The sequence below is a fragment of the Malaclemys terrapin genome, chromosome 1 (genome assembly GCF_027887155.1).
Source record: "Malaclemys terrapin pileata isolate rMalTer1 chromosome 1, rMalTer1.hap1, whole genome shotgun sequence".
Classification (NCBI taxonomy): Eukaryota; Metazoa; Chordata; order Testudines; family Emydidae; genus Malaclemys; species Malaclemys terrapin.
In genome coordinates, this window is record NC_071505.1 from 134,259,040 (window position 1) to 134,272,457 (window position 13,418).

A 13,418-nucleotide genomic window follows, 5' to 3' on the forward strand; every position below is an offset into this window, starting at 1 on the left:
AGTGCAACATCAATATTAATTAAAACAACAGCATGTCTTTGTAAAATTAATGCCATCCCAGAAGAGGCTGCATTTTAGGGCTGCAGATTTCTGTATCTGTACTTTCCACAGTGTTTTTGGGTAGTTGGAGCTCTGAGCCAAGCAGGCCTAAGAAACAATTTTTTGTGTTACCCCAAATGCAACTGACTTTTCAATGCCATGATCACACTACTATATACAGGACCAGACAGAGAGTTTGGGGGCAAGTTAACAAGATAATCCTAAGACTTTACTGATGCATTTTGTATTTAAAGAGGATGAAGGAGCGTACGTGGAAAAAATCTTTGGGCAAATCCCATCCTCTTGCTGCAGCAGGAGTGGAGGCCAAGTGCTGTTTTGTTTTATAATGGGATTGTGTGTAATATGTTGGTTTTTTACATGGAAGAGGTGCATGAGACTTATTTTGGGGGGAGTGGAGTACATCAGTGGTTAACACAATACATGGGTAGTAAGGAGAAACCCTTCACTGGAGATCTCCCTCCTTTTAAGATTTCTGTTGGTAGGTGTTTCACTGAGGCACTCCCTAGCTTGTTTTTAATTATCTTTATGGAGTACAGCCAAATTTGAAAATGTTGACCCCATTTGCAATGCATTCGTTTCTCCATCTGTAAAACTGCGGTAACAGCACTTACCTACCTCGCATAGGGGTTATGACAACTAAGGGCTGGTCTACACTAAACAGTTAGGTCGACATAAGGCAGCTTATGTCGAACTAATTATGTGAGTGTCTACACTCCAGCCTTCCTCCCACCAATGTAAGTGCCCTACTACACCGACATCATAACTCCACCTGCACGAGAGGCATAAGGCTTATGTCAGTGTAGTTAGGGCGATGCAGTGCCTGTGTAGACACTGTGTTCCTTACATTGGCTGTCTAGAACCCAGTACTCCTGGAGAGCTGGGCAGCTGGACCATGCTCCTGGCTGGAAGCCGGAGTGAGAAGCCTGGGGAGCTTTCCCCCGCTCCCAGCTGGGAGCCAAAGCCCAGGTGGCTTCAAACCTGGCTCCTAACTGGGAGCCGGGGTGAGAAGCAGGCGCGGCTTCAGACCCCGCTCCCAGCTGTGAGCTGAGTAGCCCCCCGCACCTGCTCCCTCCTGGGAGCTTGGTGAGCCGTGAAATTGACAAGGCTGCCCAGCTCCCAGGCGGGACAAGAGGGGCCGAGAAGCCGGGGCAGCTGGACTCCACTCCCCAGGGGCGAGAAGCCCCACGCGGGCAGCTTCCCCCCACTCCCAGCAGGGAATAGGTAGGGGAGAAGCCCCAGGCGGGCAGCTTCCCCCTACTCCCGGGGGGAACAGATAGGAGAGAAGTCCCAGGTGATTTCCTCCTCTTCCAGCGGGGAACGGTGGGGCAAGAAGGGCCAGTGGGGAATGGATAGGAGAGAAGCCGCTGGAGGCTTCCCCCACTCCCTGAGGGGAACGGGGAGCAGGGAGGAGAGGGCAGCCTGCCGGGAGCCTGTGGGGCAGCCAGACTGGGCTCTCAGATCCCCTCAAAGCCCCTCTTAGGTTGGTGGAAGCACTCCTGGTGAGGACGCGCACTACCGACCCAAGGAGGGTAGTATGGACATGCACCACCGCAGTAGCTGTAAGTCGGCCTAGGTTTGTTGTGTAGACATACCCTAAGTAGTTAGTCTGTCAGATGCTATAGCAGACTTAAAATTCATCCGATTGCACACACAGCCCTTGTCCCTTGTTGACGCCACTGCAGACGTGATAGATGGGGGAGTAGGGAAGGACCTCAAGGACACTCTCTCTCACACACACACACACACACACACACACACAGAGTGAAAATGGTGAGGGGAAGAAAAAGTGAAAGGGGTTAGGATGGGGAGGGGACACTAGTACTTGCTGGACGATGACAAGGAGTGGAGTGGAGACTGGAGCTGGCTAGGTAAGGCAAGTGGGACTGGAACAAGGAGCCCGGGATGAGGAAGAGACAGGACTGAGACAGGGACAGGTTGGAGGAGATGGGGCAGAAGGGGGCAAACTCAGGAAGAATGGACAGAAGAGTGTGACCACAAGTGCACACCCACACAGAGCCTGTAATGAAACCCAAGATATCTAAGTCTCAACTTTCCTCTGTTGTCAGCAAATATCTGTGAAACCCCCTGCCAAAGTGTGCATCTCATCCCCCTCTAGTGCTGGTCCACACAGATTCTCATAGAAGATGACAACCCACTACTGCTATCAGTTACTCTGTTAGCTCAAGAGGCAGAGATCTGTGTGGTGAATCTAAATGTTCCAACCCTGCTGATGAACCATGTGGGTGTCAATATGATGCTAGAGGAAGGATATTTTTTTCAGGTTTTTTTTTTTTTTTTTTTAAATCTTAGGAAATTACACCCCAAAAAAAAGTATGCTAAAAGAACATAAAGGTTGCAAACCAAGCACTCAACATTTTGGAAATACCAGAATTAAGGCTTCCTGTGCAACCTTAATTGGGGCCCCTTATGTGTATGCATTAAGATACATTCTTTAATTACATGTTCATATACTATTTTTTCCACAGGACCTCTGCTTCGTTCAGTGTACAGGATGGGGATGAAATAGGTTTGTGTAGTGAAGGAGGCTGTTGTCTATAGCAGTGGTTTTCAAACTTTATTTCTGGGGACCCAGGTGAAGAAAATTATTGATGCCCGCGACCCAACAGAGCTGGGGATGAGGGGTTTGGGGTGTGGGAGGGGCTCGGGGCTGGGGCAGAGGGTTGGGGTGCGGAGGTGAGGGCTGTGGGGTGGGGCCAGGAATGAGAGGTTCAGGGTGTGGGAGGGGGCTCTGGGCTGGGGCAGAGGGTTGGGGTGCGGAGGTGAGGGCTGTGGGGTGGGGCCAGGAATGAGAGGTTCAGGGTGTGGGAGGGGGCTCTGGGCTGGGGCAGAGGGTTGGGGTGGGTGAGGGGGTCAGGGCTCTGGGCTGGGGGTGCAGGCTCTGGGGTGGGGGCTGGGGATGAGGGGTTTCGGGTGCAGGAAAGGGGTTTGGGGGGGCTCAGGGCTGGGGCAGGGGATTGGGACACGGGGTTGGGGCGTGGACTTACTTCTGGCGGCTCCCAGTCAGTGGCGCAGCTGGGGTGCAGAGGCAGGCTCCCCACCTGTCCTGGCACCACGGACCGCGCTGTGCCCGGGAAGCAGCCAGCAACAGGTCCACTCCTAGGCGGAGGCGCGCAAGCAGCTTCACGTGACTCTCAGCCGCAGACACTGCTCCTATCCCCCAACTCCCATTGGCCAGAAACTGGCCAATGGGAGTGTGGAGCCGGTGCTCGGGGCAGGGGCAGCGCGCAGAGCCTGGTGGCCCCCGTCTAGAAGCCGGACCCACTGCTGGCCGCTTTCGGGCCACAGCACGGTGTCGGAAAAGGTAGATACTAGCCTGCCTTAGCTGGGCAGCACCACCGACGGGACTTTTAACGGCCCGGTCAGTGGTGCTGACCAGAGCAAGGTGACCCAGGGCCTTACATGCCGTGACCCAGTACTGGGTCATGACCCACAGTTTGAAAAGCTCTGGTCTATAGGACACCTGCCTCATCTGTTGCAGAAGTTGGAAGGTGTTCAGTGAATGAGGCAGGGGATTGCAGGAACAGAAAGGATGATCCCATAGTAAAAGTAGCTGAATGCTGCCGGGAAGAACTGGATTCTATCCTGTCTCTGCCACAGAGTTCCTCAGTGATGCTCAGCAAGTCACTTCAACCAAACTTTTCACATGTGGTCATTAATTGTGTATTCCTCATTTTCTGGGTGCCTGACCTGAGATCAGGAGGTCTGATTTGCAAAAGTACTGAGCACTCACAGCTGCAACTGAAGTCAATGGGACTTGTGCTTTGATCATATAAAGTGTTATCTAATGCTCAGATCTCTGAAAAATCAGGACCTGGGCATCCCAAATTAGGCACCCTATATTAGTAGATACTTTTGTCCTTAATTTTCCTGTGCCTTAGCTCCCCATCTCTCAAATGGGGACAATACATACTCATCTCCCCGGAGTGCTGTCAAAATAAATACTTTAATATTTATGAAGCACTCAGATACCAATAATAATGAGCCCCACAGAAAAGCCCGTGAGGAAATTAATACTGTATTCAGAGCAGGAGCTGCATAGTGTGCAGTAAATAAGGCATGTGGCCATCCATTGAGCAGTGGGGCAAAAACAAATTACTAGTTGGCTGCACATTAAGTGAGCACGGTCCATCCTGTGCACTGAATGAGGAGGTCCTGTGGCAACAACAGCATATGGTCACTTAATTAAAGAATGTATCTTACTATATCTGTACAAGGAGGCTGAATAAAGATTACACGGGCAGCCTTAATTCTGGCATTTCCTAACTTTTGAGTGCTTGCCTTGGCAACCTTCAGAATGTTATTTTTCACATGGTTTTTGCTGTAACAGAGTGGTATAGCTTCTTCCCATAATACCAATATAACTGCATCCACACTAGGAGTTGTATCACTAACTATAACAGTAGGAAACCAACACAGTTACAGCGGTACAAAAACTGTGTGCAGACCAGCCCTTAGATTTTAACCTGGAGCCATGGCAGTCATTTGCTATGCACAGAGGAAACAAATTGGAAGGAACATTAGACAGAGAGTGCTCAGTCTCCATGGCCCACTCGGGCCATCTCTCCTGAAACCGCCAATAAGGGTGTAAAAGTAGCAAGTGAGTGTTTTTTTTTAATTGCAGCCCCCGTCCACTAAGGTCTGGACTGAAACCCATTTCTCACAGACCACCAAAAACCCATCAGAGGGCCCTATCTTTCAGACACTACCAGCCGGGGCAGGATGCAAACAAGTAACTTAGATACGGGAACTCTATTATTGCCTATTATTGATCACATGAACTATCTAACCCTCTCAGATTTCCCCCCTCAAAGTTAAGACAGAAAAATGATCCACCTGGGGAGAGATCTAAGGCAGCATCGCCACTGGGAGTTTAGGCATTGGAATCATCCATGATGCTCTATCACTGAGAGGTTTCAGAGGCTGTTAGACAGCTTTTGTAAATGAAATCTCATTTCATGCAGGGGTCTGGACTAAGTGACCTGGAAAGTTTCTTCCATCCTTTAGATTTATGATATTCTTGAACACCATTACTGTCATGTCCATTTTACCACAGTAGTTTCTCACTTCGGTGTATAGTAACTCAGATAAATAGGGGAGATATCTGAAGCACACTTTAAACAACAACAACAACAAAATATCTCAGCAGTGGCCTCATATCAATGTGCGTTAATACAAAAAGTAGCACTATACATCAAATTCTAAATACTCCTCGTCTTCCTTACAATATTCTTGCAAGCAAGGCCATATGAGGATTTTATTAGAAAATAAGAGACAATCTTTCCCTGATGGCAAGACCCTCATCAGATATGCTCACTAACAGCTGCTCTCTGGTACAGAAGTTCTTAAGGGTTCTGCTAACAAGATTTTTATTTTTCTTTAAATTTTTCTGAAAAGACAAACAGATGGTATATAAGCTTCTGGTTATAACTTCTCAGAAAATGAAGGGATCAGCTAATAAAACCTTCCCAACCACCATTTAAAACATCTCCAAGTGAAAAGTTATTTAAATTAAGTCCAAGTACAGAGAAGATATCTGTTGGTGGAAAAAAAGCTTTGATAAGGAGGCACTGACTCCAAGGACTGGATCTCACCACACCTTTGAGGAGGAATTGATAATGTAGACAGATCAGGACTACCAATCTTTTTATGGTTTTCATTTGGAAGGGGACTGAATATAATCTGATTACTGATAATTTAGCTCCACGTAAAAGGCGGTTGAGTAAGCGGAGCTAGAAAAGTTTTTTTAAATTAACATTTAAGTATAATATCTAATCAGTGACCAAGGGTTTTGGACTGACAGGGAGAAGAAAAAGGGTCACTTGCATCCTGGGGGCCCTGAACTCAGAAAAATAAAGCTGGGATGTTTCCAAAACGACAACACTATCCCCACTCTGGAAAGTTCACACAGCTCAGCTTGGTCGTTCTATTGAAGCATCTGAAATAGCAAGGGGGAAGGGAATCAAGGTTTTGGGCTGGACTGAGAGGGACTGTAAAATGCCTCTGATGTATGGCACAATGCCCAGGCAGCTGCTGCACAAATGCCAGAAGTGGGACCTTCCACTGCTTCAGATGGATCCCTCTTAACGTTTTGAATTACAGATGGATACCTCACTTTATGGGATTCTGTTGGAACACAGGAATGCAGAGACTGCTGCCACATGTGTCCTTATCATTCTAGTTTGAAGCCCCTGGTGGGAAAATGGTAGGTAAGTAGGTCTAAAATAATGGCTAAGGAGTGTGTTTTAGCATCTTCATATTTGGGGTTGCAGAAATTAATTCTTTCTGCTACTTCAGACACAACAGCCGGTTCCTGTTAATCTATTAAATGCAAAAAAACCCAACATCAATGCAGCAGTAAGACTGAACCGGGGGGGGGGGGGGGGGGGTGTCTTTTGTTTTAAAGATAGAAAGTAGAGAAGTTAAGGTTCTAGAGCAACACAATATTAATCAGGAATTGTGCAAGTTAAAGTACACAACCTTACAGGTTATCTGCAATTTTTTTTAAAGTGCGTTATGCCTCGTTTTGCTTCTTTATGATGTAAATAAGACAAGCTTGGACTTTTGGGTTTTGATTTTTAAATGTTTTACTTTCTTAATACTTTAGAAATAGCAGGAAGGTAAAGTCTGATATTCCCTGTTTTGCTGGAAACCTTTCTTGGATGACTCCCTTTAATTTAACAAAAATTTATTTTCTCCCAATGTTTTAAAGCATTTGCATTAAGTAGGTGTTAAAAACAGAGTGTACAGCTTTTTAAACAGCCTGAATTAAAAAACCCTCTTCCTAATTTAACTAAATTTCAACTTCTTTAGTACACTACCCGTTCTCTACTGATCAAAAGATTCTTGCAAGGTAGAAAATAACTGAATTTCTAATGTAAAAAATCAGGGAGAAAAAAAATCTAAAGGCTTTCAAGCCTTCTTTATACATCATAAACCAAGAAAATGTACACAAACATGATTTTCCTCCCCTTTGCAGGTCCCCTTTAACATAGCATTGACATAGTTTGTAAATTCTATTGACTGATTGTGTTCAAGAAAAAGAGAACAAAATTGTCTATGAAGAATTCAACACAGTTCCAATAAAGCTTTCAAGCTTACACAGCTCACTGAAATGAATGAGGCTGGAGAGGGGTGGAGTCCTACCTTTCACCACAGCTACTGTTGACTGGAAATAGTTTGCAAGGCTGGGTTAACAGGGCAGCAGCACATCTGTTTATCTCACAACTGAAAAAGATAATTTTTTTTTCTAAACAAAAGCTCAGAGTTTACTGAATGCAGCAAATGAGAAAAAATCTGGGGATCAGTATGAGAGAATGTTAGGCAGGGGTTACGATAAACTGCTTGCAACTTTAACTAGAATGTTTGCTACCAAACCCTATCAAATACCACATTTATCTTTTGAGAAAGTAGGTATTCCTCTGGTCGATGTAATGCCAATCTGGAAAGATTACTTTTAGAGGTCTGGTAAACTCACTGCAATATACCATAAAATAGTAAAAATGGCACTCAGAGCCTTTTCCCCTTCTTTAATGCTTTAAAGGAAAGGTACAAAGAAAGTCCACACCAACACTCATATTGGTAGGTGGGTGGGACAGTGTGGAAGGAGGCAATTTCCTCTCATGCTTTTCGCTTGGCACACTACTTGCACTCAGGGCTACCCTGATCTTTAATATGGAGGTGTTGCCCAGGGAACCCACAGGCCTCACATGTAGTGTTTGATCTTCACTGGAGTTGCCAGGGCAACTCCCCCACCTGCACCTTGCTCCACCTTCTGTGTACGATGTACACACACAAGGCTTCTGATTGATCACCAATGTGGATCTTGACTGAACAAGATTTGGGCACCCTCTGAGCTCCATTAAAAAAACCTCCTGTTCTGCAGGAGTGATTTGAGAGGAAGTTCTTGTGGCTGCTGCACTGGGCTAGACCTCATGAGATCCGGGGCGTACTCCTCATTCACTGTGACCTCATGCAAGTCACTTACTCCCTCTGTGCCTTGTTTCCTCACCTGTAAAACAGGGATAATGATACTTCCTTTGCCCCACCTCTTGTCTGCCTTGTCAATTTAGTCTGCAAGGTCTTTGGGACAAGGACTCTCTCGGATGGCTTGTCTTCACTGCAAAGTTAACTCGGGCTCTTACTTGCGTACACTGCCCTTCATCTGGCTCTCATGCACTCACGAAAGCCCTGGGTCTATAGGCTAAAATCCAATTGCTGCTTACAAGCGGGCTGATAACTGCCCATTTTACAGTAAGGACTCAGGCTAAACCACTCAAGGGCCAACAGTCCTCCAGTACCTTCCCACAATTCCCCCCTAACCCCCCCCCCCTTCCCGGTGTGGCCAGAAGGAGAGACAAATTCTCCCACGATTCACTGGGAAATAATCAGAGCAGCTCAGCTTACTGCCCCACAAAGAATCCTGGGATGGGCCCCAGAGATCCTAGCAGCAAACACAGGTGAGTGGCGCACCAGTGTGGACACAGTTCAGTGGACATATTCGAGTCTGGCTCTGCAGTGTGGCCACTCACAACCAAGTGCCAGTCTCCCGGGTTAATTCTACAGTGAAGACATACCGTAAGGTATGCATGTACAGTGCCTAGTATTGGGGGCCAATGATTTTTGTTGATGCCTTTAGGCACTAGTATGCTATAAATAAATGTTTTATTCCCAACCAAAAAAAATACTAACACTAAGCATAACAAACAATAGTCGATTGTGTCATCTGTCATTTCAGGCCAGATAAGTGTTCAGTGACTCAGATCGGAAAGTACAAAAAGGCAGCAGCAACAGGAATTTTACCCAATCTCGATTTTCCTTTTGGTTATTTCATCACGTAGGGAAACATTATTAGAAGAAGAAGAAACCGCTGAGAGCACTACTGACAACTGCTCCCAAATCCTCTGTTGTGATCCATCACTTGACAGCACCTCATCTTCTTGTGCAGTTTTTTTTAAAATAACATAGCTGTACGCTGAACAAAAGGCGCAACTAATATTCACTCATTCATTTTATTAAATTCTTCTGCCTAGTCAGCACCCTATAATCATTTTAATATATGGGATGTGGCAGTTCAAAATAAAAGTCTTCAATTTATTCTAAGTTACAGCTTGTTGGGCATAAATCACACAGTGCTGGATATTCTGCATGATAATGGGACTTAGAAAACTACCAATTCTTGATCCTAGCTTGTACTGCACACTAAACGGTTGGAGATTTATTTAGCACATTTATAACATCCCAGTTGGCTGGCAGTGTGGGAATAAAATCAATACAAAACATTACAATCAAAAATAAGATCCAGCTAGCCCAAACGGGCTACCAACCAGAAAATGAGGATCTGCACAAAGGTAACTAATGCTGCCAACTCTTGCAATTTTACCATGAGCCTCGCAATATCTGGCTTTGTTTTAAAGCCTCGGCTCCTGGAATCTATGTGATTACCATCTCAGCTTTAATTTAAAAATAAAAGTTTCTAGCCCTCAAGCAAACCAGGACTCAATCAGCACATATTTTTCTAACAGGTGCCAACTGATCTGGGGTGGGAGGGACAGCGCTCTGTACAAGACAGTTTCTGCATCAACAAGCTTGCCATCTAACTCAACAGACAACACTGGGCGTCCCAAAGGATGGTGCTAGCTAGGAGTTTGGGAACTAAATTCTGGCCCCATTGATTTCAATGGAAAAACTTCCATTGACTTCCTGATGAGTCAAGCTTTAACCATGTGAGTTTTATTGACACAAATTAGCATGTGTTGGCCTTGTGGAAGAAGTGAAACTTCAAAGGTATTTTAATGAAGGTAGTGGCAGATGGCTGCCACTTTTACAATAAGTGTTCTAGAGTTCTCCTGGTCCTATTCCATCACAGGATTCATATTAGGGTGACCAGATGTCCCGATTTTATAGGGACAGTCCCGATATTTGGGACTTTTTCTTATATAGGTTCCTATTACCCCCCACCCTCTGTCCCGATTTTTCACACTTGCTATGTGGTCACCCTAATTCATATACAAACACAAGCTCTGATTTGGAGTGGGAAGCATATTACCTTCAATACTTTGAGAACTTTGTCCTACAAGTTATTAAGCAGTTTAAAGAATAGACGTTATGGATACAAGTTGGATCACTCTCCAACAGACACTGGGATTATTTATTTCTTTGTAAATTTTTTCATACATTTATGAAACCTCAGTTAAAATATTTTTAGAAAACTAGCTAGCACAACATACAATATCAATTGTGCAGCTAGTAATCACATGCAGACATTATCAATATTTCAACTTAAAAATGTGTTAAAAAACAAAACATCTTATAAAAAGAGCGGTAAAGGTCAGAAATTGTTATTGGCACAACTATGGTTATTAAAGGCCAAAATTAACTTATTTGTTTAAAGCTAGGCACAAAAGTTCATATTTAAGCTTGATTTCCAAAGATGCCAAGTATTCGCAATTCTCACTGAAATCATCTCCCAAAAGATGCTAAAATATGGATTCAGGTGCCAAACTTTAGGCACAAATGTTCTAAAATGTTGGCTTCAATTGCAGATCAGTTGATATAATTCCACATTCCAGCTATCTGAACCAAAAAGAAACTATATGAAATAAATCTAGAAATATGAGAGAAAACAGGACTGAATATTGTGAATTTTGTCACAGAAAACTGAGGGGGGGGAAACTGTTAAATTCAGGCTTCCGATCACACCTCTGGCTTTAATGTTTACTACTAACACTGCAAATATTTCATATTCAGACTCAAGTGGACAGCTCTTTTAAAAAATAAGAAGAGAGATTTAGCACTATAAAAATTAAAGGTGAAATGCTGGCTCCACTGAAGCGAACGGGATTTTTGCCACTGACTTCAACAGAGTCAGGATTAAGATTTCAAACCACACTACATGTGCTTGAATTCATTGGACTCAAACATTACACAGGAAGGAAAGCCAGAAGAAACTAGTGATCCAGTGATCAAACTTAGTTTAATATAAAATATTAGTGGGAGAAACCATTTTAATTTATAACACACACTGTGATCAAGTGACAAGGCATCGCTTTAAAAAGGGGGAGGGAAAGGCACATTTAACACACACTCCTCTTGTCGATCCAAATGAGATGAATCCATCATCACATTCTAGGGGTTGATTATTCTTAGAGGTTTTCTAAAGCTGAAAATAAAAGGGGGCACTAATGTTCATGAGGGTGACAGAAAACCTAGCAGAGTAAGAAATTTTAGACAGAGTTATTTACAGATATTTTCCTGTGAGAAAAGAATGGAAAGAATGTAGCTGGGACCATTAACAAATCCACTAGAACACTGGTCTGTGCATTATAGTCAGTAGATTTGGTGAAGGGGGATGGTGGGAGTAGAAATCCAAACTTTAGCCTGTAATCAGAAAAATCCTGCTTTAGAAATTTGAACCAGCAGCTAGAAACATGTAACATAATATAGAACCCTCCTTAAAGGTACCCAACCTCCACAGGCATTAGAAACAAGAGAGTGCTTATACTGTGTATGTGAGGTCTATGACTGCAGCCAATGAAGGATTGAAAATTTAGCTGAAATAAAGCCAGAGATACTAAATCCTTTTATTACCCTGCAGGGACCTATTCACAAAGAAATGACATGAACAAAATCTGGGTTTCCTTACTTTTTTTGTGTGAATGGTGCCGCATTTCATGTGTGCAATTCATCAATAAAAAATGTTGACAGGACAGAAGTTTAAATATATGCACACCGTTAAACAGAACAATTAAGATTAAAAATCAAATAAAAATGGCCTAAAGTGACATTTTGGGTGAATTCTCTAGACCTATTTCTGGAGATCTGGGTTCAAATGCAGTAATGGCATAGTATAGTTTACCTTTTGTATGGCATTTGATATGGTTCTGCAGAGTGTTCTCATGGGGTAACTAGAGAAATGTGTATGCAACGGAAGTACTATAAAATGGGTATACAATAAAAAAAACAGAGAAGCTATTAATGGTTCAGTGTCAACTAAGAGGAAGTATCTAAGGAGGTACCACAGGGGATCCATTTCCAGTCCAGTGAATAGTCAATGATGTAATTGTCATCCAAGAGAATGGAATGGGGAATATATAAGAAAGATCTGGGGTTGATACAAGGTTGGGAGGGACTGCTAGTCTTTGGGAAGAGACGGTTAACCCTTTCCCTGCTGCTTAGCCTACCAGCTACATGCAGGCACAGAAAAGCTCTTCCATTACTTCCCAGTACGCCAGGTATGTCACTCTCTAGTGCTGATGTCCCACTATAATATCAAGGCTGCCAAACACAGCACGCCACCCAGAAGCTGCCACAGAGTTCAGCCAGAGAAAAGCTTAAATATAAACTAACTATGACAAACTGGAGAAAAATGGGCTGAAACTGAAAAAGAAAAAAAAAAGACAACTTGAACAGTGGGATTTGGGATTAATAGTTATTGGAGAATATTGGTTTGACAGTCAGTCGATAGGAATCAACAATGAGACTTGTGAAAAAAGGGCATTTGTCATACTGAACTGTAGCAACAGAAGTACCAATGTGTAAAGCAAGCCAGGTAATTATTCCTCTCTCAACAGCACCAAATTAGATGTCAATTGCAGTGATGAGTTAGTTTAGGTGCCACTTGTTTCAAGACTGCCTTCCCAGATGCAAGAAGTTTTCAGCTTACTTTGTGGGAAAGATCAATCATACCTACTACAGCTTCAGACCCCCAGAATCCAATGCTGGGAAATAAATAAGCCTCTTTAACCAAATGCGGACAAATCATGCAGCCAGCACTGAAGAAATACCTGCCATTCACTTCTGGATCAGACCTTTGCCTCTCATGTCTAGTGAAAGCGAATAAGAAACAACTAGGTCCATTAGCGAAAGAGATCAACCACCATTCCTTCACAGAGCGCTGCCTCCCACTCATACTGGAAGAGTCAGTAGGGTGCAAGCCTCCCCTCCCCCCCCCCCCCCCCCCCCCAGTACTGCTTAGGACTCCATAATGGGGGGTATCATCTAGAGCCCTTATAAAACAGGGACCACCCAGGGCCTCATATGGGTGGACTCCCCCCTAGGGTTTTATGATGGGGGGGACCCCCAGGCCATTATAATCAAAAGGGTCAACTTAGGGCCCTTATAATGGGTGGGCTCAACAGCCCTTATAATGGGGGATACTGCTAAGGCCCTATAATGGAGGGCACCCACCCCAGGTATTACCATTAAAGGGGAACACACACAGGTCTTATAATGGGGGAATCCCCAGCATCCTAGAATGGAAAGAGACTTGCTAAAGGCCCAGCTCCCCTTCAAGAAAACAGCGCTCAGTGTAAGTGACACTGTCAGCTACTGTTCTCTCT

The 13,418-nt window shown here is 44.2% G+C and overlaps 1 protein-coding gene across 3 annotated transcripts in view; it reads right to left on the bottom strand.

Moving 5' to 3' along the window:
• TSPAN9 (tetraspanin 9) overlaps nt 1-13,418 on the bottom strand; it is a 271,211-nt gene that overhangs the window by 189,646 nt on the left and 68,147 nt on the right. The window contains exon 2 of one of the 3 annotated variants that reach the window (XM_054039643.1): nt 7,225-7,305. The exons of the other annotated variants lie outside the window; for them this stretch is intronic. The gene's annotated coding sequence lies outside the window, so the exon portion shown is untranslated. The remainder of the gene's footprint in view (nt 1-7,224; nt 7,306-13,418) is intronic. 3 annotated transcript variants of the gene reach the window in all.